The 23,344-nt window shown below is 41.1% G+C and overlaps 1 long non-coding RNA gene across 1 annotated transcript in view; it reads right to left on the bottom strand.

Moving 5' to 3' along the window:
- Positions 1–5,474: 5,474 nt before the first annotated feature.
- The window catches only part of LOC146813022 (uncharacterized), a 33,368-nt gene continuing 15,498 nt past the window's right edge, over positions 5,475–23,344 (bottom strand). Inside the window, exon 4 of the long non-coding RNA XR_014966006.1 lies at positions 5,475–6,946. This is a non-coding gene — a long non-coding RNA (uncharacterized LOC146813022). The remainder of the gene's footprint in view (positions 6,947–23,344) is intronic.

The raw sequence follows: 23,344 nt of genomic DNA, 5'->3' as shown, positions 1-23,344 counted from the left end.
ATGGGTGATGACTCCTCTTAAAAGATCCCAGACGGGACCACAAGGGAAATAGAATGATGCCTTAAGCAGGACCCGGTCCATAGTTTGGCATACTGAAATCCCACTTAAGGAATATAGATATATTTGGGGGCCAATTGCTCTACTCACCACCAATGGTATTCAAAATTATACTAATTTGCTGCGCAATATTTGTGTGTGGACTAATGTACCATGGACTGCTGCCAATGAGCAACAGGAACTGGCGGACAATGAGGATGAGGAAGATGAGGAGCCACAGAAAACTGTTCAATTAGTAGAAGCAACACAGCGGAGGGACCATATCATTCAAAAGGTTTTCACTGATGCATGAGTGAAGGACATGATGTCTCAAAATGATAACTACATGAAACTGTGTCCATATAGCTGTCAAAAAACATTTGAGCACTACCAGAGTATATGCATTTTGATTTCATAGTCACAATAGACATCAAAACATTCACATCACTCCTGCAACTAATTGCCACACAGAAAATGTATGTGGCAATGTGTAACAAACAGCATAGAACAACATCTGGTACAAACAAAATAGTATACAGGCCAACTACATGTAGCAAATAGTCCTCCATTGCTAACCGCAAATAATATGGTGTGGTAAAGTAGATCGTGTGATATGACTGTGTAAATCTAAATAAATCCAAATCTGGTATTTGTAAAGCACAAACTACTCACCCCTAAGGGTCTCAAGTAAGGGTGGACGGAATTTGCGAAATTGCCTTTCGCAAAATATCGCGAAACAGCAAAAAATCTCAGCGAACACGCGAAATTTCGCGTGCTCGTGGAGATTTTGGGCTGATTTTAATGCGTTACTGAATTTGAGCTTTAACGCGGGCACCTGCTTTATTTATATCTGTAAGTGCTTCCTGTTGAGGCTTAATTTTTGTGACAGGAGCATCGTGCCAGAATGAATCCTGCCCTCCATATTTCTGTTCCGCCGTGAATCGCAGAAGTTTCGACATTTTCGCGTTCCGCGCGGAACGCGAAAATGCCGAGATTTTGCACGTTCCGCAAGCGGAGCGGAATTTGTCGCCCAGGGTTAGTCTCAAGGCACTGGGGGCCATCGGGGAGATTAAGTGAGCTATTGCCCAAAGTCACATGCTGCTGAGCTGAGCTGCCACTGCCGATCGAAATGTGAGCCCTGCGCTTCAGAGTCAGCGACCCTGACCACTGCACCACAACCCACCACACTGTGTGTGTGCCTCTCTTACAGCTAGCCATTAGTACATCCTCATACTTGTGGACGATAATAGAAAACTCATAGTATGATCACTGTGATATGATTCACATAGTATGTGCATGGGAACACAGTCCCAAACCTGCAATCTACATATGCTACATCAAAAACAGCATCCACATATGAAATCCATTAGAAGAGCTCATATCACACATACAAATGCAACATACTATACTTTGCCAGTGGAACATGGTCTACCTAGTGAGAATGTAGCCCCACTTGCCCCACTAGACCAAGATGACAAAGGAACAAGCAGTGATGTAGCCTATAATGTTGGTGTACTGCACTTAGATACAAACAATTGCTTCACTCCTAACAGTACAGTGTGAATATGAAGACACAACACACATATTCAAAATATGTAACAATAGACCACCTGAATGGTTGTAGCTAGACAATCTGGCCTCGTGATCCACAAATCATAGGCTACTTTTGGCAGTAAAGTTTATATGCAATTGCAATGTGCATGGCTCATACATATCCTTTCAGACACAAGGCCATTCAACCGCTGTTTGTGTACCACAAAATGATTTGGTTGGTTCCTCAACACTTCCCTGCACATAAAGCGTTCATGGAAACGTTCTACATGGCCAATGTGAGCAACGGCATGCAGGACACATAGAAACAGATGAGACAAGTTTACATTAATTGATACATCCTTGTGCTGGCTCTGTTGGGGAAGTCTGTCAAGTTTTGGACAGTGCCACATCCATTTGAATCTTATCACCTGTCTCTTTGTCAAACTACATGAGTATTGCCATGAACAAGCAACACCGCCTTGATGCAGGATGTAGTTATGGTGCGATTTACGCAGGCTTACTGTCAGCAATATCTAGGAAGTGACGCCAAGTAATGCATAGTGATCTAGCACAACACCATCAGTATTAATGAGAATCATGTGGCCCACACTTTCCTGTGGGGTATCACCCTTGAAAATGAATGGCCCATATTCAACCAATCATATGGAACCATCCATAATCCCCTTCCAGGTGGTTGCAGCCGATTGCAGCACTCGCCTGCAATGGAAAATGTAACCCTCCCAAGTATCCCCACAGCCTGCTGCCTGTACTGTGGTACAGAGCTCAGGTTGACAGAAGGCTGCGATGACGTGGATGTGGGTGCCCTAACCCAGTGGAAGTGCTAGTTTGTAGCCTCCCTGTGGGAAGCAAAAGCAGTGTCATTAGGTGCTAACTCTAATGTGCCCTTGAGCTTCACTATTCACACTCCACATAGCAATCGCTGTAAATTATTATGTGCTTTGCCAATCACAATACACCCAAAAACACAATTTTGCCCTAATGTGTCAAAAAAATTACGCATGAGACTAAAGCATGAATTTTGCAGCTACCGCATCAGCCAAAAATGATGCTTCACATCCGACACGTCTGAATGACCGCATGGTGCCTTGTGTGAAATCGATGCATTGACTGGTAGCATTAAGAAAAATGACGCATCTGCAGAAAACGTGATGTATCCATCCAGGAAGTGATGTTATGGATCATGGGAAGTGATGTCATGGATCATGCATGCTGCAAATCAGGAACAGTGAAGTTACTTTCATTTTCAATTTAAGTCACTGTCTGTGCTTCTGAGTGGTTGCGTGTTGGCTGTGCTGGAGAGTGTTTTGGCGTGTCTTGTGCTGTTTTGTTGTGTCTGCTGTCCCAGTTTTGTCCCTCAAGTCTTTTTTGTGCTGTCTTGTTGTGTATTGTCTCTTGTTCAGTCGGGTGTCTGTCTTTTGGGGTATTATTGTTAGAGGGCTAGTTGTGGGTTTATGGGGAGTTCTTTTTTTAGTTTGGATGTAGGTTGTGTTTGGGTTAGATCATGCCTAGGAAGGGTAGGGCATACCCCATGAACTATCAGGAGTTTGGGAGCTTCCTGTGGCTGGTAAACTTCTACATGCCAAGCATGGTAGCTAGTGGTGGCCGTTTACTCCTGGGCTACCCCGCGGCCTGCAGAAGCAATGGTGGGCAAAGGTCTATCAGCTGAAACATCACTGGGTGGATGTGGTTGGTCGAAAGTCAGACCTGCTAGAATATATTGGCATCCAAGGTGGTGAAGAAGTTGCTGCTAAGTACACATGAGTTGTGTGTTTTCCTATGCGTCTCATTTACCCATTGATGAATAGTGGTAATAGTATGTATGGCTCACATAACTCTTTCCTCAAAATAGCCATGCCCCCATGAAAATGAGGCAAATGCCTTGGCAATAGCACTGGCAATATCTGTGCACCAGTGCTATCTGTGACACTGATCGAGCCACACAAGTGTTAGAGTCCCTTTAGGTGAAACAATTGAGTCCCAGGGAAGCATAGAGCTGAAACAAATGCCCTTAATCCATTTAGACCACTCATATTATGACAAACTAGGTAGTGCAGATCAGCTGCAGAGGTGACTCTTTCACCACAAGCAATTGTCGGGTAGATTTGTGATGGGCCATTCCAGGACATACATTACACATTAAATTGTCTGCAAAACATGGTGCAAGTGCAAATTACAAGTTACACTGCTGTGCAGCTCAACTACGATTTGCCATGCATTGGCCAACAAGATTAAGAAAACTCAGATTTGGGCAGAAGTAATTGATGAAGGGGGAAGTCCATTGAGTTACAGTGGACCACCTTACCAACAACAGTGTTTTTTTAGAAGCCCCAAGTGGCGCCCATGCTTCACTTTTCATATGTGAAAAAAAGAGTTTTTGGTGGTGCAAGGGGCTTGCAAATTAGCCCCTTGGTGTTCTTAGCATCCACATGCAACCTTGACATATTGTGCACATGTGCGTGCATTGGTGACAGATCGGTATTGTACTGGAAGGGACAGCTCGCAGCACAAAAAAATGTAAAGGCAGGGTATAACACTTTTGTATGTGCGCATTGGAATGCAGCACACATACAATACTGAATGTCACATAGTGGTGTGCCAATGACCCTCCTTGGCATACCTCCCCTGGGTAGTCATGCATTAATGTGGCCTGCCATGGCTAACATAGCTTAGCTAACCTGTGAATGTGGCAAAACACATTTTATTGGTCTTGAACCACAATTCCAAAGTAAAAGGTGTGGCTCCTTGATATCCACTATGGCTACACTGTGCTTTGCACAGGCATGCCTGACTCTGTACCACTGAATACATAGCAAATCCTGCATGCTGGCTTTGTATGGCCTCGTGGCTTTTGAGGCCAAAGCCACTGGAGCTGTCCTTTCATATGAGACTCCCGTTGTACATGCCTCTTGTAAAAGAGGTCCAATGTATGTCAGAACGGGGCGCACTTTCACATGGTACTGTATCCGGGGGTATGCCAACCTGAATCTGCACATCTAAACATATCCCATACATGTTGGTGCTCAGTTGTCCAATAAAATAATTAGGGATGAATGGGACATGTCTGAACAATATCTGGTAATCTGCAGCATTGACAGGCACAGAACTCACGTAACAAAGAATACGTATGCATAATGTGTGATGTAAGAAGCATACTCATTTCCTAGTGTAAAAAGTAGGAGGGCATGGGTATTGCAATACCTTGCTGAGTATGGTATGTGAGTTATGTAGGTGCAGAGACTCATCAAAGTCAGCCACCATAGGGAAATATAGTAGTTATGAGGTTAAAGAACTGGTCCTACAAATTGGGCAACAGGTGAATATTTTGGCTCACCATATGTACGTACAACTCAGCCTGCCTTACCGATGTGTATCATTCAGACATGTCAACTGTGCCACTAGATTCAATACAACCTGAAGGGTTACATAGCCAATAGCTTTGCATATGTACTGTGCTTCTGTTGCATACAATTTATGTGTTCTACTTAACTGATTTGTTTTACATGTTATGTCTTGTAGGTGGACCTGCATCATACACAGTTGGTGAGGTGGAGGGTTTCAAGAACCCTAATGTTACCAGTGGTTGCCTTTGTCAATGCTAATTGTGTAGTGTAAGGACGGAGTGTGATGTCAGATGCTGTGTAAATTGTCAAATTAAATGTGTATCCCTATCACAGAGAAGCTTTTGTATTATGAATATGCTATCCTGTTTTAGGTTTAAACCTATAATAACAAATAAAACCCCACCAAAAGGAAAATAGCCCTCAACAGTGAAAACATATAAACACTGAAAAACCACCATTGCAACCACAAACTAAGTGCCATTCAAAAAAAAGGAAAAGGTGAGTGAAAGTCATTTTTATCTCTTCCTGAAGGGGCCAATACAATGTAACTTTGATATAAAAGGCAGCTACAATAAAGACTGGGCCAACATTATTCTGCTTGAGATTTGTTGTTTAGGGATGTCATTAAAATATTGTTTCTTCTTTCTTCTGCTTTTTTCAGTTTTGAGGTCTTTGGTCTAAAGATGTTGGGTATAAGAGCATTTTTTAGGTCTTCTTTATTTATTTCATAAACTGTAAAGAATCAGGGAATATCAAATTCATATTCAATATTTTGGCTATGTTTGATTCTTTCACTGATAGGTAAAATTGCTGGTTTCATAAGAATCTTTCCCAATATGTACCATCACATTTACCCACAGACAGAGAATGGGTGAAACCCTTTGATACATCAGCCTCCTTTCTAGCGAGTCAGTGTTGATAGTAGGTGAAATGCCAAACATCCCATTCTTTAAACATTCAATGCAGGGTATAGGGACAGGTGCTGTCATCAAGCATCTAGGATAGTGGTGAAAACATGACACCAGATGTTTTGAAAACATGGAATGCACTTGGAATGCTGCTACAAAAAGTTCTTACCAAGTTCAACAAAGATTAGAGTGATATTGTTTGCAATTGCAGTAATTCAGCTACGTATATGAAAAAGTTGTGTGATGACCTGTCAAAGGCGATACCTGAGCTGAAGTGCTTCCTTCTGAGTGATCCTTGCCACTTGCTAGATGGTATGCTGAAAGCATCTTGCAATCTTCAGAGTTAATGAAGAATTCTATTAACTTTGTAGTCCATTCTGGTGCACTGTTTCGTTATGCGCGGGAACAAAAATGCAAATGTTTCTCATTTTGTGCTTTGTGTAGCATCAAAGCAAAAGTCATCCCAACTGTGTCATTCAGCCAGTGGTCCTCAGTCCTAGAGGCCGGGAATGCTATATTATCTCTGTGGTGGCCGTTTACAGAATTTTTGCTTAGTGATGATGCCAAAGGCAAGAAATGTGATTATCTTCGGTCTCAAATTGATAGTGTTGTGAAGAAAAGTACACTCTACTGCATTCTTAGATTTCCACAGTAAAACATGACTGCTGTAGTAAACACAATAAAAAAACTAGAGTCTGAAAATACCCTTGTCTACCAAGTGTTTAGCATAATTGTTAAAGACGTAAAACATCTCCTTGAGAGTAGGCTGGGTGACACCTTTAGTGACTTTGGGACTGCAACATGTTCCAAGTTAGAATTTGTGCCATTTGGTGAGCAAAGAAATGTTGAGGAGCAATTCAGGAAATGTAATTTTACAGTGCATGAGAAATGGCTTGCAATGATGTATAGAAATGTTCCTCCACCACCTATGGCATTTGAAGTCAATGAAGCCTCACTGAGGTACTCTGCACAAGCTCTAGATCCCTTCCGTAATGGTGAATTTTCTCCAGACTGCTTCATTTTTGACCGCTTCAATAACTGAGGGCATATGCATCCTGTTCATACGTTGCAGAACCTGTCCCAGAGAGTCACAATCTTCAGGTGAACCTGTATTGGCATGGAAAGCTATGTCAGTGGCCACATTGCCTGTCTCAAGTGCCAATGTTGAGAGGGCCTTTTCACTTATAAACATGTACAAGGGAAGGAAATAGCAAGCGCACATGACCAAAGACTCATTAAAGTATTGCATGGTGTACTACAACGAACATAAAACGAATTTTGTTGCATGCACTGCATCCCCAAATGCGATGCAGTGCACGCAACGAAATTCGTTTTATTAATTTATATGTTAACTTACCTGTAAACCTCCGCAGTCCATAGTGTACTACCCCCCACCCTGCCCTTTCCCCTCCCCACGTCACCGCCCGGCAGGTACTCCTACTACCGACCGCGGCTGCATTTCTATGATGGAATGTTCTGTGTGGATCCATAAAGTTCCACCTATCCCGCATTCCCCTAAGTCTCCCAAGAAAAATGAAACCTCACTTGTGTGGGTGGGTCAAGTCCCCTCGGCTGGGAAGGGGCCAAAACCTATTGTGGAGACATCAAAATTACCTATCACAAAAAGACTTGGTTTTGCAAGGGGTTCACCTGGGTTTTTGCCCCCGGGCTCGAGGGCCATCTAGGGAAACCTACCAAACCCAGACATTTATGTTTGCTGTTGCCCCCATCTGCCTCCTAGGGGGGGTAGAAAGACTGTGGAATTTGAGGCGCATGGCATGCCCATTTTGGGCATCCCCCACCCCTACAGGCTTAAAAGCTAAAATCCCTGGTGCCGGTGTGCTTTCTGCCCAGGAGGTGTCAGTTTGGGGGCTATTGCCCCACTTGCCTCCGGGGGGCAGAAAGATTGTTTGTGCCCAAAATAGTGGAGGGCCACTCACCCTCCCTGGAGCCTAGTGGTTGGATCCATGCTTGGGGATCACCCTCCTGAGGCGATCCCCAAGCAAGGATCCACTGGGGAGGGGTACCATTGAAAAGGGGCGATTCTTCCCTTTCCAATGATACCTGTCCTGTCTGCCTCGGTGCTCAGGGGGCTGAGATAGCCCCCTGAGCACTGATGCAGTGACACTGAAACTGGGTTTCAGTGTCAGTTTCTCCAAAATGACGTCAACGCGATGTGCGTCCCAACCGTCATTTTGGAGAAATATTCAGAACACCCTCTGGATCTGGGGAAGCTCTACCCGAGCACTCCCCATCTCCTGAGGGTGTTTTGACATAAAGGAAAGCCCTCTGTTGCCCACATCATAGGGATTTCCTGTGCCTTGTGCGCGGACAGCCGGGAGCCATCGGACGCACATGAGCACTGGGTGTCGGACGGCTCCTGGCTGTCCGACGCACCGAAGGGGTTAAGTGGCCCGGGTACTGCTGGTGCTGAGCACCGACAGTTCTGAAAAGTAGCTGCTAAGACAGGGCCCTACCAGGCTCTCCATTTTTGCCCTCACCCTCGATGAACAGATAAATCTTACCTCTGCAGCAGTACCACCCTTCACTGCCTTTGATGTAACTTCTAGGAGACTCAGTATAATTCCTTCACAGTCTCCTCATTTCAGAACGAAGAATTTTCGATATTATATACAACAAAGCCAGAGTTGTTCCCTATTTATCTTATGCAACTAACAACCATTGACAAAGCCAATAGTCCTTGCTTGTTGTAGGTATATTGTTACGTGTGGCACTATATACCTGGATGCAGCACCAGAAGCAGCAAAATACCTGCCGGGTGGCATACCATGCTAACCACAGGTTTTAGCGTAGGTGTTTTAAGCCACACCCTTATTTACATAGGCCATGCCCCTTTGAGAGACCCTTCCCCAGTTTTTTCATCCCAATGAAAGCCCCGTACACAGTCATAACGGTGTTACATTACCGTAGTGGCCATTTAATGTGTTCGAATGTGCTTAGGCTTGCGTTTGAGTCAAGTCTCTTTACTGCAAAAATTAAATACTTAATCACATGGTGAGGTGAAGCTTCACCAGCGCCACTGTCATTGTGGGGCCAACAGTGAAGGCTAAGGGGAGGAGGCAGTGCTTAATTTATAAAAGAATAAATGCAGAGCCCAAAGATGTGCTCAGAAGCTAGTGGCCTCTGGAAGGATGGTATGCTGAGTAACAAGGAAGCGTAGTTTTGAATCTTGATTCCACATCATGTATTTTTAATCCCCCACCAAACTCTCCCTGCAATCTTTATGTAACTCTTCCAGGTTTGTTTCCAAACCTGTTTTCTCCCTTTGTCATTGGATTTACATCTTTCTCTTCCTCCTGCTTTCCACTGTTTTGAGTTTTTATTTTTCTTGCCTTGGATCCAAGTTGGTTGAGGAAAAATAATTGTCATCCCCGAAAAATGAGTATCGGTGTGCTTGACTTGCAACCACCCGTTCAAATTAAGCATTGGGAGGTAAGGAGTGCTGGTGCAGTCATCAGCATGCACTGGCAGGCCATCACAGCTGACACTTGAGGGCTGCAGTATGATGGGGATGTGGGGGCTTGCCATTGCTGGTGGCATTTTTAAGGACATGTCCCTTGAACAAAAAAACAAGCACATTCAAATGATTCTGTCATGCCTCTGCTCTTCCAGACTACCGCAAATAGGCCTGGGCTGAGTTTTTGAAGCTCCTCTGTGAAGTGACAAAAAAACTCCACATGATTCTACAAGTGGCAGAGCATGCCCTGAACTGCCCTTTGTGCTGATCTTCCTGCAGCACTGGTAGAATTTATCCCCGAGCGGCAGCTCGCTCTCGCCAACTTACCGTTGGTGAAAAGGGAAAAAACTCTGCTGCGCTAAGTGGAGCAGAGTTTTCTGCATTCCGTGAGCTCTGCTGAGTGCAGAGTGCATAAAACTCTTAGGGGCATATCAACAAGGGCTTTATCTCTGCTTTTTTGGCTTTAAAAGCCAAAAAAGGAGAGATAAAACTAGCGCCCTATCAACAACAGGGTGCTAACATGCAAATTTGCATGTTAGCACCCTTTTACTCTACGCTTCCCCTTGCATCTCTAATGAGATGCAAAGGGGGCGTTTCAGAGTAAAATAATAGGAGAAATGTCGCTAAGCGACATTTCTCCTATTATCAAGAATGTCGCTAACCCTGTTAGAGACAAAAAAAGCAGCGCTAACCGCGGTTAACGCTGCTTTTTTACGTCTGGTATTTTTCAGACTTAGCCATGATATCCTATGGAAGGAGGATATCATGGCTAAGTTTGCCTGTCCCTATCAACAAGGTAACGTGAGATTATCGCTGGGTTTCCAGCGATAATCTCACGTTAGCCTGTTAGCGTGAGGATTTTTATCGCTATTGAGATAAGCGTTGCTAATAGCACGCAATCTCAGCGATAAAAATTCACGCTAGCCGGCGATAATTATCCTAGCGCTAAGTGCGCTTAGAGATAATTATCGCCGGTTGTTGTTGATATGCCCCTTAAAACTCCACTAACGGAGCGATGTTCTCCTCCCAGGCCTAACCGCAAACTAAATATGCAGATTCCTTGACACAGCTTTGGGCTTTAGGGGTGGTCCTTACAGCCCATGACACTGCCTTTGATGTAACCGTAGGCTGCTCCTTTCCTGTTCCCTTTTTTCAGTCACAACAAACATGCTCGTTTTTGATGTGTGTGGACATACTTTTACGGTAAGGTGACAGCGCGGATTTCATTTTCGTACACCGTTATTTATGTAGGATATTATTCGCGCGGATTAGTGAGGGTTTGTGGTTCAGCTGGCATTCGCCTTACATGGCCATTGAACGCCTTTTGGCGTAATCACTTTTTATCCGTGCTATACGACAAGGAGGTTATGACAGCACTAGGGAGATTACATTGGAGTTGGTCATGGCATAGAAATGTGACTGAATAAGGGTATAGCTTGGGCACCTTATCAATGATGTGCATATTTTCTATACATAGATGGTGGCTATATAGGTTTGTGAGGATAACTAGATATACACTGTTGTCATCTTATCATTGATGGTTATTTTGCATCTAGTTCGGCAACTCAGATTCCTTTTTTCTTGGTTGTTTTTTTATTATTTGTTGTGTCCAGAATCAACAAATACATTCGCTCACTACTTTTGAGTGCTTGGGGACCTAATCTTATCAAAATGGACGATAACTTATCTGTGTTGGAGGGTATTAGGTGAGTGTCCATGTTTGTAATTTTTGCACGGGGATTTGAATCTATTATTTTAATTTTTGGGATTTTTATATATAGGGTGTTTTTATAGTCCGATATTATGGACTAGCAGCGTGTTCTTATCCTTCATATTATATTAGGAGGGGCTGTTCAATGAATACAATCTCTCTTGTCTAATTCAATGAGGGGTTTTAAATTAGTGGATGACGGTTTAGTATATATGGATATGAATGCTTTATCCGTATTGAAATACGTATACCGTCTAAAAATGTAATTTTACATATTACTAGTTTAGATTCTATGTTTGTTTAGTACGAAGGAGGAGATTATATTAGCATTCTCATGTGGTATTCTCTTCTTATGTTTGCAACTAGAACTGATGACATGTTTGTATAGCCACTGTGCTACTTTTTATTCAACCAGTACTTGACCTGGACGTCGCCATTTTAAGTCAATTTTTGACTTTTCTACTATTAGGTGGGTGTTCTTGGCTATTAATTTGCCCTTTGTAACTTAGATGGGTCTTTCTTCTTGTTTTTATCAACAAGACACTCAACTTTGGTGTGGTTAGTTCTGATTTTAGGGAGATATGAGCATGGTATGATTGGAGTGGGTGTTTATCAATTTTTCACCCAGACATAATAACTTTTAGAACACATGCTCTAGGATTTAACTTGTTTTAACGCTATTTCGGTGGATTTTCTTTCTTTTCTTTTCTTTTTTATATTTCTTTTTATTATACGAATTCTTCTTTGAGGATTCTTTGGATACACTATCTGTGGTTCTTGATCTGTATCCTTACACTTTTCTACATTTCGGGTGGTTTCCACGATTGGTGAGATTCTGGTGTTGGGTAGCCTTCTATGAATACAATTGAGAATCTTATTCTATATATTTTTTGATTGCTGATAAATGTATTCTTATGTCTTCAGCCTTGAGAAAGTCACAGTACATATCTGTACGGACAAAACACGTGTTGGCTGTTGCGACTATTGTAAATTTGGATATGAGTTCGACAAATCATTAAAAAGAAAACGTTTTTGAAGATTTGACGCCTATGTGAACTACTTTATGGAAGTTTGGAACACTCTGGAACTTGTGAAGGACATTTAGTAAATCATTGGTCCAATTATTGGCTTCAAAATAAGGGTTTGGTATATAACTGATTGTATTTTCAAGATGGGTGTGCGTTATTAGCTGGCTTTTTTCATTAATGCTCTACAGTGCAAGTTTTTCTTTTTGGGTGCACTGGCCCCAAGCATGACAACTGCAACATTCATGGTAGGAGACATGGGAAATCCTCACAGCACTCATTGTCCTGGCCAGCTCTCTACTTGTCGTGCTGATCTCCTTTTTGCATGGGAGATGGCAACTGATCTCCGTCACCCACCTTACTACAAGCCCCAAGTCTAGAATTTAGGATGCCTTAATATGTGTATAAACAGTGCATGAAACATGTGAGTAGTACTATTGAACCTTGGGACTACCCCAAACCTTAGGCCAAACACTGTTTGAGTGGCCTATGTCTTTTCTGGCATGTCTAGTGTGTGCCACTTTGTCCTTAAGATTTTTACTCTTTTTGAAAAAAAAATCAATTGTATTGATTTTCAGACATAAAAAGACATAAAACACACAATCAAACAATCCACACTTCCATGTTGCAAGCAGAACAGCCAGATCGTGTGAAAGAAGTCAGCCTGTGCTAAGGACCATCCTGCACAGCTGGGGCTGAGGAGCTCCGCCAGCACAATGTAGTGGCCAGGGAATCAGGCAGGATTGGCCCTAGAGATCATGCACACTTGCTCAGTTTCCCATGAAAATCTCTGTCTCATAAAGGTTAAATTCCTGAATGTGCGTACCTATGGGGATTTGTTCCAACAGGGCATAACACAGCTGCCAATACCAATAAAATTGTGTATGAGAAAGCTGGTAATGGTCATGTACTTCGCGAAATGAGTTCAAGGCATCAGCATGCCAGACGCCTCCCAGAAGGATGATTCCTATTTTATCCCATTGGCAAAGCCTTGGAGGGCCACCATTTGTGTCAGCCACGTTCCCTGCCACAGCGGGGTCATTCCTGTGAGTTTGCAGTCCCATTTGATGAAGCGAAGTGCTGCCCTCCAACAAGACCATACAAAAAAGGGCATCGGGAAAAGGTACACATATGTTATAGTTTGCTTACTAGTGAACTATCTAACAGTTATTTAACATTTTAATATCTGCTAAACAATCTTAAGTACCCATGAATATAATTATATAATCTAGTAAAAGAAAAGCAAAGAAAAGGAAGAAAGGAATATTAAAGTAAAGAAAAGAAGAAAAGAAAAGTTGGAAAATAGAAAGTAGATGTTTCCTTTAATAGAAAAAAAGTATTACCAGTTATAATGGCTATAGTAAAACTTGAGTAGAACTACGTAGTTATACTAAGAATAGTTATACGATCATTAATTTAATCAACAGATTAAGCATAGTCATGGCTGTAGAGATATATAATTATCACTTAGTTTCCAAAACGAATGATAATTAGAAGTGTTGTGAATAAAACTGTAAGACATATATTGGCTCCTCTTCTGGGAAACATTATCCATGCCCACCATGTATTTACTGACAGTATTGAAGCATTTTTCCAATTAGCAGTAATGGATTTCAATGCATCTAGAATTGAAGAATGAAAACGCTTGCCCTCAAGATCTGTCAATTATGTTATAATAATGACTGATTTACAAATTATTATAGTATTAGGCAATACATCAGTAATAATCAATATTTTCATTACTATATTCCAAACATCACTCCAAAACTTACTAATGTTAGGACACTCAAAGAGCATATGTTTTAACAGTCCTTCTTGTTGAGAACAATTCCAACATATACATGAATTCTATAATTTTGCTTTATATATCATAAAAGGAGTCCATAAGTCATTGAATAAAAAAAGTATTTGTTTTATATATTGAAACAGGCAACCATCCTGAGATGTTATTGAGCCAGATTTTCCACCAAGTCTCTAAGGATAATGCAATATCTAATTCTTTATTCCAAAAAGAAGTTAAGAAATTAATATTATCTCGTGTACATTCATTCAATTTTTTATAAAAGAGTGATACAGCATGAGGTGAGGAGGCCAGGGTGTGTATGTATACAGCCAAATCAGAGGTCATATTCTGGGGGAAATTATTAGGGAAAGAGTCTAGTATTGAGTTACACAATAGTTCATATTTATAACTATCTGTAGATTTTAGCTTGAACAATTGTTGTAGTTCCTGAAAAGATAAAAAATAATTGTCACAGTATATTTATTTCAAGTAAAAAAATACCAGCTTTAATCCAGTAATTCCAAAATGTTGTGAATATAATTTAACTTAAGTCTAGGATTATACCATAATGATGAGTGTAATATGAATGCCATCGGGTATTGAAAAATTGAATCAAAATCATGTAATATTAATTTTGTGGATTTCACAATTGTAGATTTACAAAGCAAACTCATTGAATTAGACATGGTGACTAATGCCAGCAATGGTAACTGGACAACTAAACTTTGTTCAATTCTGAGCCAAGTAGGAGTATTGTTAAGTGTCACAGTTTAAAACCATAATTCACTTTGCTTTAAAATTAATGCTTTATGATATTCTACAAAATTGTTTAAACCTAAACAACCATTGTTCTTGACTACCTTCAATTTCATATAGATTTTATGAGGAGGGCTGTTATGCCAAATAAATCTGATAATGATGCTATCTAGTTTTTTATAGAATTTAAGAGGAAGCTGTGTAGGCATCATGGATAGAAAGTAAGAGAGTTTCAGAGCCCCCCACCAGGTTAAATGAAGGGCAGACCATTTTTGAACATTTTCTTAAATACATCCACAGTTTTACGAAATTGATTGTTTTATATTATAGGAAAATAATATACCCAGGTATTTGATTTTATCAGCAACCCAAATTATATCTTTGTTGGGAATCATAACTGGTAAAAAATGAACATTTAAGGAAAAAATTTAGTTGTTTTAGTATTTAGTGATTTTCCTGAAAATTGAGAATAGGCATTAATTAAATTTAATAATGAGGAAGCCGGATTACCCATATAGAGAAGCACATCATCAGCGTAGGCAGAGGTTTCAATAAGAACGTTATTAATAGTAAGACCTTGAATTTCCTTAGAATTTCTGATTGCAAGTAACAGAGGTTCTATTGCAAGTAGGAAAAGTAAATGTGAGAACAGGCGTCCTTGCCTAGTATCTTTGTAAAGTAAAAGTTTATGGGACCTCTGACCATTAATAAAAAGTCGAGCAGACGGACCCGAATATAAAAGCTGAAATCTTACGAATAAATGAGGAATCCATATTAAATGCAGCCAATGTATGAAGGAGATATTGCCAATGTACTTTATCAAAGGCCTTTTCTGCGTCTAAAGCTAGAAGGCCAGCAGGTTGAGTTAATTATATATCACTTTCAATTGCATGGAGTAATAAACTTACATTGTTTATTGACTGTCTTTTTTCAGGAAACCTGATTGATCAATGTGCACAATGGAATGGAATACTGCAGCTAATCTTGTTGCCAGGATCTTTGCTTAAAGTTCACAATCCTAAATAATCAAGGAAATAGGACGATAGTTTGAAACCATTGAGGGGTCTTTATCTTGATTTTGAGGGACTATAATCAAAGCTTCTGTAAAAGACCCTGATGTTGTTCCTGTCAGACTAAAATGGGTAAATAATTTGAATAAATGTGGTCACAGGAGAGTAACAAATTCTTTATAAAACTCTGCAGGAATACCATCCTGGCCTGGAGCTTTATGCAACTTGAGTAATTTTAAAGCTGAGAGTACTTCATCAATAGAAATTGGCACATCTAATTTATCTCTAGCTAATTGAGAAATTTGAGGTAAACCACACTTCTCTAATAAAGTATCAATAGGTGAAAAATCACTTGTGTGAGGTTTATTATATAACTCTGAATAATACTTCATAAATTAATTCACTATTGCTGTATGAGATATGGCTGTTACACCATCTGATTTGTGGATAGCACTACTTTGAGTTTTCTCTTTCTTAATTCACAAATAGTTTGCTAAAGATCTTCCAGATCTATTAGCATTAAAACAGAATTTAGCTTTTGAATTAGAGATTTGTATGCCTGCTCTATTGGTTAATATAAAGTTCAGTTCATAGCGAAGTTTTTGCAAGTTTATTTTGCATTTAATGTCACTGGATGGAATAAAAACAGGTTCATATTTAGCAATTTGTTTGTTTAATTTGTGTATTAAATGCCTTATTTGTATGAGCCATGATGGAAACTGTAACCCCCCCAAAATGTAAACCTTAAAGGCGTCCCATCTGTTTACAACTGATGTAGTACCTTTGGATTAAAAATAAAAATTTCATGAATTGATGATAACATTTTGGGTTTGTTTTCATTCGTAAGAACATTATTTGTATTCATGCACCATCTTCCTCGAGACTGTTGAGATACTATAGGTGAAATGCATGAGACAAGTGCATCATCCAAAATATCAATATTTTGGAAAGTGGGTACAGCAATAGAGGAAACTAGATGACGGGATATTAATAAAGAAATCTAGTCTAGAATGTGAATTGTGAGGATTGGATAAAAAAGTGAATATTTTGTCTGTTGGGTGATATAAACGCCAGCTATCTACTAATTTAGTTGATTTTAAAAAAAAGCTTTTGGAGGACGATATTTGATTTGAGAACATCTATCTAATAAAGGATCACTTATAAGATTGAAATCACCTCTAATATTAAGTGGAACATTACCCAATTTTAAGACTTCTGAAGTAAAAAGAGACCAAACTCAGGGTCATCCTTTGTGGGACCATACATATTAATCAAGTGTAGGACCATGTCATCAATTTTAATTTTAATTATGACAAAGCAAGCATTAGAATCGGAATACTTACGTAATATTTGAAGATACCTTTTTTTTGCAAATAGGATAGCAACTCCATTTTTCTTATTGAGAGCAGGTGAAAAAACAAAATTAACCACCCATTTTTTCTTCATGTACTCTAGAATAGTGTCATCAACATGAGTTTCCCTTTAATAAACAAATATCAGCCTCATGTCTAGCCAGGTAATTCAAAACTTTAGTACGCTTAACAGGATTCCTTAAACCTTTAACATTAAAAGACACAAGTTTAGTACCATGAATGTTAGACATCATTGAAAGAAATTAAGTAGAGAAGACATTAAAGAATTAAAAGAAATTACAACATATACTAGAAAGAAAAATAATTGAAAAAAAAGGACCAACATATAACAAGGACAACATATAGAGATAAATAGAATTCTTGAATCCCACACACGCATAACAATAATAACCACTCGAAACGTACGCAGTAAAGAATTACAGCAATTTAGGCTAACTATAAGGGCGTAATAATCTAGTAGCTCAAGTAACATTTGCCTTAGTTTCCATGGAGAGTGGCGAGTGTTGGTCTAAGTATAGACGAAGGTCATCCGGATGTTTTGAGAAGCCACATTTCCATATTTGCATGGTAGACAAGTCGAAAAGTCCATATTTGAATCCACAACTTCTCAATCTTGGGCGAAGTTCAGTAAATTCTTTATGAATTTTTACACTTTCCTTAGCAAAGTCTGACCATTAAAGATAGAATTTATCTTGACGCTTTCTGTATTAATACAAGATGGTGATGAAGCAACACCTTGAGTATAATTTGACGAGTTTTAGTTTGATTTGGGTTTCTATGAGAAGGAATTCTATGAGCTTTGTTGGTCTCAATTTTTCCATAAATTTTAGCTGTAAAAGGCCAGGCAATAGGTTTCCTAAATACATTCTGCAGTCATTACCTTCTACATCTTCTGGCAAATTGAAAATGTTTAAATTGTACAGCCGTTTACGATTCTCCAAATCAAGCAATCATTTTTTCATTGGTTCTATTTTCGGTGCAACAGGAATAAGAGCATCTGATTTGGTTTTGTTGTCTTGAATTTTAATTATATTGTCAGAAACTTTCATTTAAATGCATGCCATATATTTGTGCAAATCCTACATTGCCTATGCAAGAGTGTCTGTGTTAGTACGAATAGCCTGCATTTCATCAAACCAATCAGTTAAGGAAGGTTCACAAGAGTCTACAATTTTAGACTTGACTGGTGGAGGTTAAGTAGTATTTTTTTGTTTGTAAGAACCAAAGGAGTCATATTACCCTCCATTGTAACAAGTTAATTATGTAAGGCAGTAATCTGTTCAAATTATAATTTCCTATTTGCAACAATGTATCACCCAGAGCCCAGCGGTTCCACATTGACACATCGGTTTGTCACACAGCGCTGTAGACATCGACACATCAAAAATGTTGCCTGACTTCTGAAATGAAGCATTGTCTTAGACAGTGACGCATCACCTTCTTTGGTCAACTCAACATCCCTGAGCATCGACGCATCCAAGGTACTATCAGCTGGTCGGCATGACTACCGTATCTAGCTCATGCTACATCGCGGTCAGACTGAACTTTTGGATTTGCCCCAGTCAAGCAAAACCAGGCAGCCCCAGTTGGAGCTATTGATTTCTAAGCACTGCATTTTGATTTAATCTTGCAAAATGTGTACTTTGACTTGTGTATGTTGGTCGGATTCTATTATTGTTTTGATCTTGATTTAGATAAATATTGGCTATTTGTCTAATCTTCTGTGGAGTACTTTTGTGGTGTTTTTACTGTACTACTATGTGTGTGTGTGCACAAATAATTTATCATGCTCACAAAAAGTACCCTAATGGAATAGTTAGGAATGTAATTCAAATTGTGTATGAAAAAGCATCAATTTTTAAAGACGAGAACCCTCACTCACCATTAAGGTGACATGCTTCATCATTGCACGTGATAATCATCGGGAGGCCCTCTTAGAGTCCTATGTAAGACCTGAGAATAAAAGGATGGTCTATGTGACTACCTTCAGTAATTTATCAGACAATGTCAAAAAGGCTGTCAATAAAGCTTGGCATATTTTAAATACAGGGACATTGTCGTTGGAAAGACCTCTGTTTGCATTTAAACGAAGTAGCAATCTGGGAGATTTGCTGGTACATACGAGACCTAAAATTGGCAGACAGGAGACGAGACAATCAACATTATGGGGTGTCACACCAGTGGTAGGGCACTTCCCATGTGGTTCGTGCTCTGTATGCCCGTTTACTAAAAAAGTTACGCAGTTGGATTTGGGTCTCTACACACGATGGACACTAAATACACATATCAATTGCAACACGAGCGTGGTCATTTATATGATCACGTGTCCGTGCTCGTTGGTATACATTGGTATGACCACCAGAAAGGTTAAACACAGGATGGTGGAGCACCGAAGTGCCTTTCGGTGTAAGAAAATTAATACTTGATGAGAAGACACTTCGTAGAGAAGCTACATACTGAAGATGAATTTACATGGGTCATCATTGACAAACCTAAATATAACATCAATATAGGACCGTTGGACAGAGTTCTTTCGCACAGGGAACAGAGATGGGTGTTCCGTATGAAGAGCCATATCCGTGGTTTAAATGAAAATATACCATGGAATACACTGTAGAATAATCATAATTTACGGTCTTTTTCTGATGACAGTGTTATTTGGTCCTTTCGACATGCTGTTTCGTGTTACATACTGTTTTTGATCTGTAAGGACATACTTATTATTAGATGTTTACCTGTTTTTATTGTTATTTACATGTGGGATAGATGAAACCCTACATATCCCACAATGCATCACGTTGTGACCAACTGGTGTCACGTTTGTGATTTAATGTAATTTTTCATTATTGAGGCAGAATATGTAGTAGGACTTAATTGTGGCATTACACATTGAACCGCAAGATATATATTGTAAAGAGGGCAAACACTCGTGATCTTTAGACCTTTTCCGAGATTGAGTCCCGCGAACCGGAAGTAGTATGATTCACTTCCGTGTTGACTAACGCGGAACCAATGAAGCTGACAACCGTTATAAATGGAGGCACGCAACATATGCTCTTCCTTTGGCCCCGCATTTTGGAGAGACGTGCGGTGATATTGGGTGAGTTTATACATGATGGCATAACAGGCACTGGCAATTTATTTTAAGATAGCGATCCATATTGTATTGTATTGTATTGTATTGTAAAATCACTTGTATAGCGCATGGCTACCCGTAAGCATCCCAGCGCTTTTGGTACAAAGTGAGCCTAGGGTTAATTCACATCACATTGTTTTACCGCATTAAATTCTGGGGAATAAAAAGGTTTTAAGTTGCTTCCTAAACTTAAGGAAGGTATGTTCTAGTCTCAAATAATCCGGGAGGGAATTCCATTCTTTTGCTGCTTGCAGAGAGAAGAGTCGGCCGCCTGAGCGGGCTCGTTTTATCCTAGGGATAGTTGCCAGATTATGTTCGCTCGATCGAAGCTTACGTTGGGGCCTATAGGGACTTATCATGTTTTCCAATATGGAAGGACCTTCTCTATGTAGGATCTTATGTGTAATGCAGAGCGATTTAAATCGCACCCGCTCCTTCACCGGGAGCCAGTGGAGCGATCTCAAGGCTGGCTTCGCCGACATATACCTACTAGTGCCCGTTAAGATCCTAGCAGCATAGTTCTGGGCCACTTGCAAGGTTTTAAGAGTGGAAGTTGGGGCCCCAAGATATATAGCATTCCCGTAATCGATTCGTGATAAGACCAACGCCTGGACTACGGTCTTCCTTGCTGTTTCTGGAAGTTGGGGCAAGATTTTGCGGAGGGATTTCAGTATCCCATGACAGACTGCAGACGTCTTTCTGGCTTGATTCTCAAAAGATAAAACATTATCAAGCCAAAAGCCTAGGCTCTTTATTTCTGTCTTAGGCGATGGTATAGCACCCATACTGGTAGGTCAGGCAAGATGGTCGGGAATATCCTGTCTGCCTAAGAGCATCAGCTCCGTTTTTCCTCCATTGAGTCTCAATTGAGACAGATTCATCCAATTTACCACCGTCTCCAGACAATTTGCCAGGTTGTTCGGTGGGGACTCTATTTGTTGCAGAGAAAACACCAGCTGGGTGTCGTCTGCATAGCTTATTAGCTGGATGCCAAACGGGGCAACCAGTTCTGCCAACGGGGCCATGTATACGTTGAACAGTGTGGGGCTGAGGGATGAACCCTGTGGTACCCCACACTGTAACGGTAACAAGCGGGAACAGTTATTGCCCTCGAACACCTGGAAGTATCTGTCCTCCAGAAAGGATCTAAGCCACTTCCAGGCTTTTCCGGTTATCCCAAGATTCCGGAGTCGGGTCAGCAGCAGCAGATGGTGATTAACTGTGTCGAAGGCGGCGCTGAGGTCCAGAAGGATAATGGCAGCGCTGCCACCTGCGTCCAAAATCCTTCTGGCCTCTTCCACCACCTTCAACAATGCTGTTTCAGTGCCTTGTCCCCTTCTGAATCCTGTCTGGGATGGATGGAGGAGATTATGCTTCTCCAGAAATGCCGCTAATTGGATGTTTGTCAGTTTCTCGATTAACTTCCCCATCCCAGGTAACAAAGATACCGGGCGATAATTCGCTAAGTCTTCAGGGTCGAGGTTCGGTTTTTTTAATCAGAGATCTGACCATGGCCACTTTCCATACCTTGGGAACCGTAGCCAAATCCAGAGAGGCGTTAACCATCTTGGTTACCGGTTCACTAATGGCAGGGAGTGCCTGATTGAGAATTTTCATAGGAGCTGGATCTCGTGGCGATCCACTTTTTATGCTCCCCATCAGAGAGGGAAGAAGCTCTTCCGTAAGGGGGCAAACTCTGAGAGTGTTGGACATTCCCTTCTTTCCTCCCACGGAGGAACCGGGTGGCATACAGTAGAATCTACTACCGGGATCGTCTCCAGAATCTTATCTATTTTAGTCTGAAAATAGTTTGCCATATCCTCACATCTTGTATTCAGCTCACCTGCTATTACAGGAGGATCCAGGATTTTATTAAGGAGCTTCACGATCTTAAACATTTCCCTGGGGGCATTGGCGGCGGATTCAATCTTGTTCGCACAGAAGGCCGTTTTAGTAGCGATAAGAGCATTTTTGTATTTCTTCAGTAAGATTTTATAACTGAACTTCCTGTCAGTACTAAAGTCCTTCCTCCAGTGACGTTCTGCCCTTTTGCATTCTTGTTTTAGCAGCCTTAATTCTGAGGTGAACCATGGGTGTTTCAACTCTCCCTTCCTGATAGTTGAGGGTTTTTTAGGAATAAGTTTGTCCAAGGATTGGATAATCCATTGATTAAAGTTGTTAGCAGCCACCTCCACATTGGAGTTGTCCAGAGGCTTGCTGCCTTCTAATAATCCCCTCCAGTTGTCCACATCAAGTTTGGACCACGGTCTTATTAACACTCTATCTGAGGAAGTAGAAGTACTCATTCTGGGTATTTTCCAGTGGAAAGGAATCACCGAGTGATCCGACCAAGGGACACGATAAGGCTCCGAGACTGTTATGGTCTCAACATTAGTGAAAATGGGATCAAGGGTGTTTCCTGACTTGTGCGTGGAACTCCGCACCCTCAAATTGAGGTCATAACTCTCTAGGTCATTTTCTAGATCTTTCGCTGATCTATCCTCTGGCTTGTTAAAGTGGATGTTAGGATCTCCCAATAGCAGGAAATTCGTGGCCGTACAGACCCCTCCTATCACTGCCTCCAACAGGCTTTCCTGAAATGAACCAAGAGGGCCTGGTGGTCGATAGATCAGTAGCCCTGTTAGTGAGCTCTCATCTGAGGGGTGGAGAGTAAAATGAGTGCTCTCACATCCCTGGATATTCGTATTCTGTAGACGGCAACTTATGTTCTCCCTGTAAATAATTGCGATCCCTCCCCCTATTCTTCCTGGTCGGTCTTTATGCTGTACTCTGTATCCTAGGGGTAGTGCCTCGACCAGATCTGGGGCAGAGTGTTCTCTCAGCCAGGTCTCCACCAGAAACAGGACATCAAGGTCACTAAAAGTAATTAGGAGTGAGATTTCTTCCTTGTGTCCAGGCAGGGATCGGCAGTTAAGTAAAGCCATCCTCAGGTTTTCCGACGGTGTATTTTCGTCGGGTACCTGTTCCGACATGAAGAAAGGACACCGATTACATGCCTGGTGGCCTTTCGTCAAGTCTAACGAATGTAAACATCGGGGAGAGGTCGTTCCCTTATACCCTAGCAACTCAGTGCGAGAGTATACTCTTACCTGCCCGGAGCGTCCAGGCCCGAGGCTCGATCGTGCGCGAACGGGCGCAAACGGGCTTTACTCCGGCGCTCATCAGGCGCTCCCGCTGCGCGTGACCGCTGCGCGTCCTCATGGCCCGGTTAT

Source organism: Triturus cristatus, chromosome 7, assembly GCF_964204655.1.
Source record: "Triturus cristatus chromosome 7, aTriCri1.1, whole genome shotgun sequence".
Classification (NCBI taxonomy): Eukaryota; Metazoa; Chordata; class Amphibia; order Caudata; family Salamandridae; genus Triturus; species Triturus cristatus.
The sequence above is the reverse complement of the archived record's forward strand: the minus strand, read 5'-3'. Positions and strand labels throughout refer to the sequence as shown.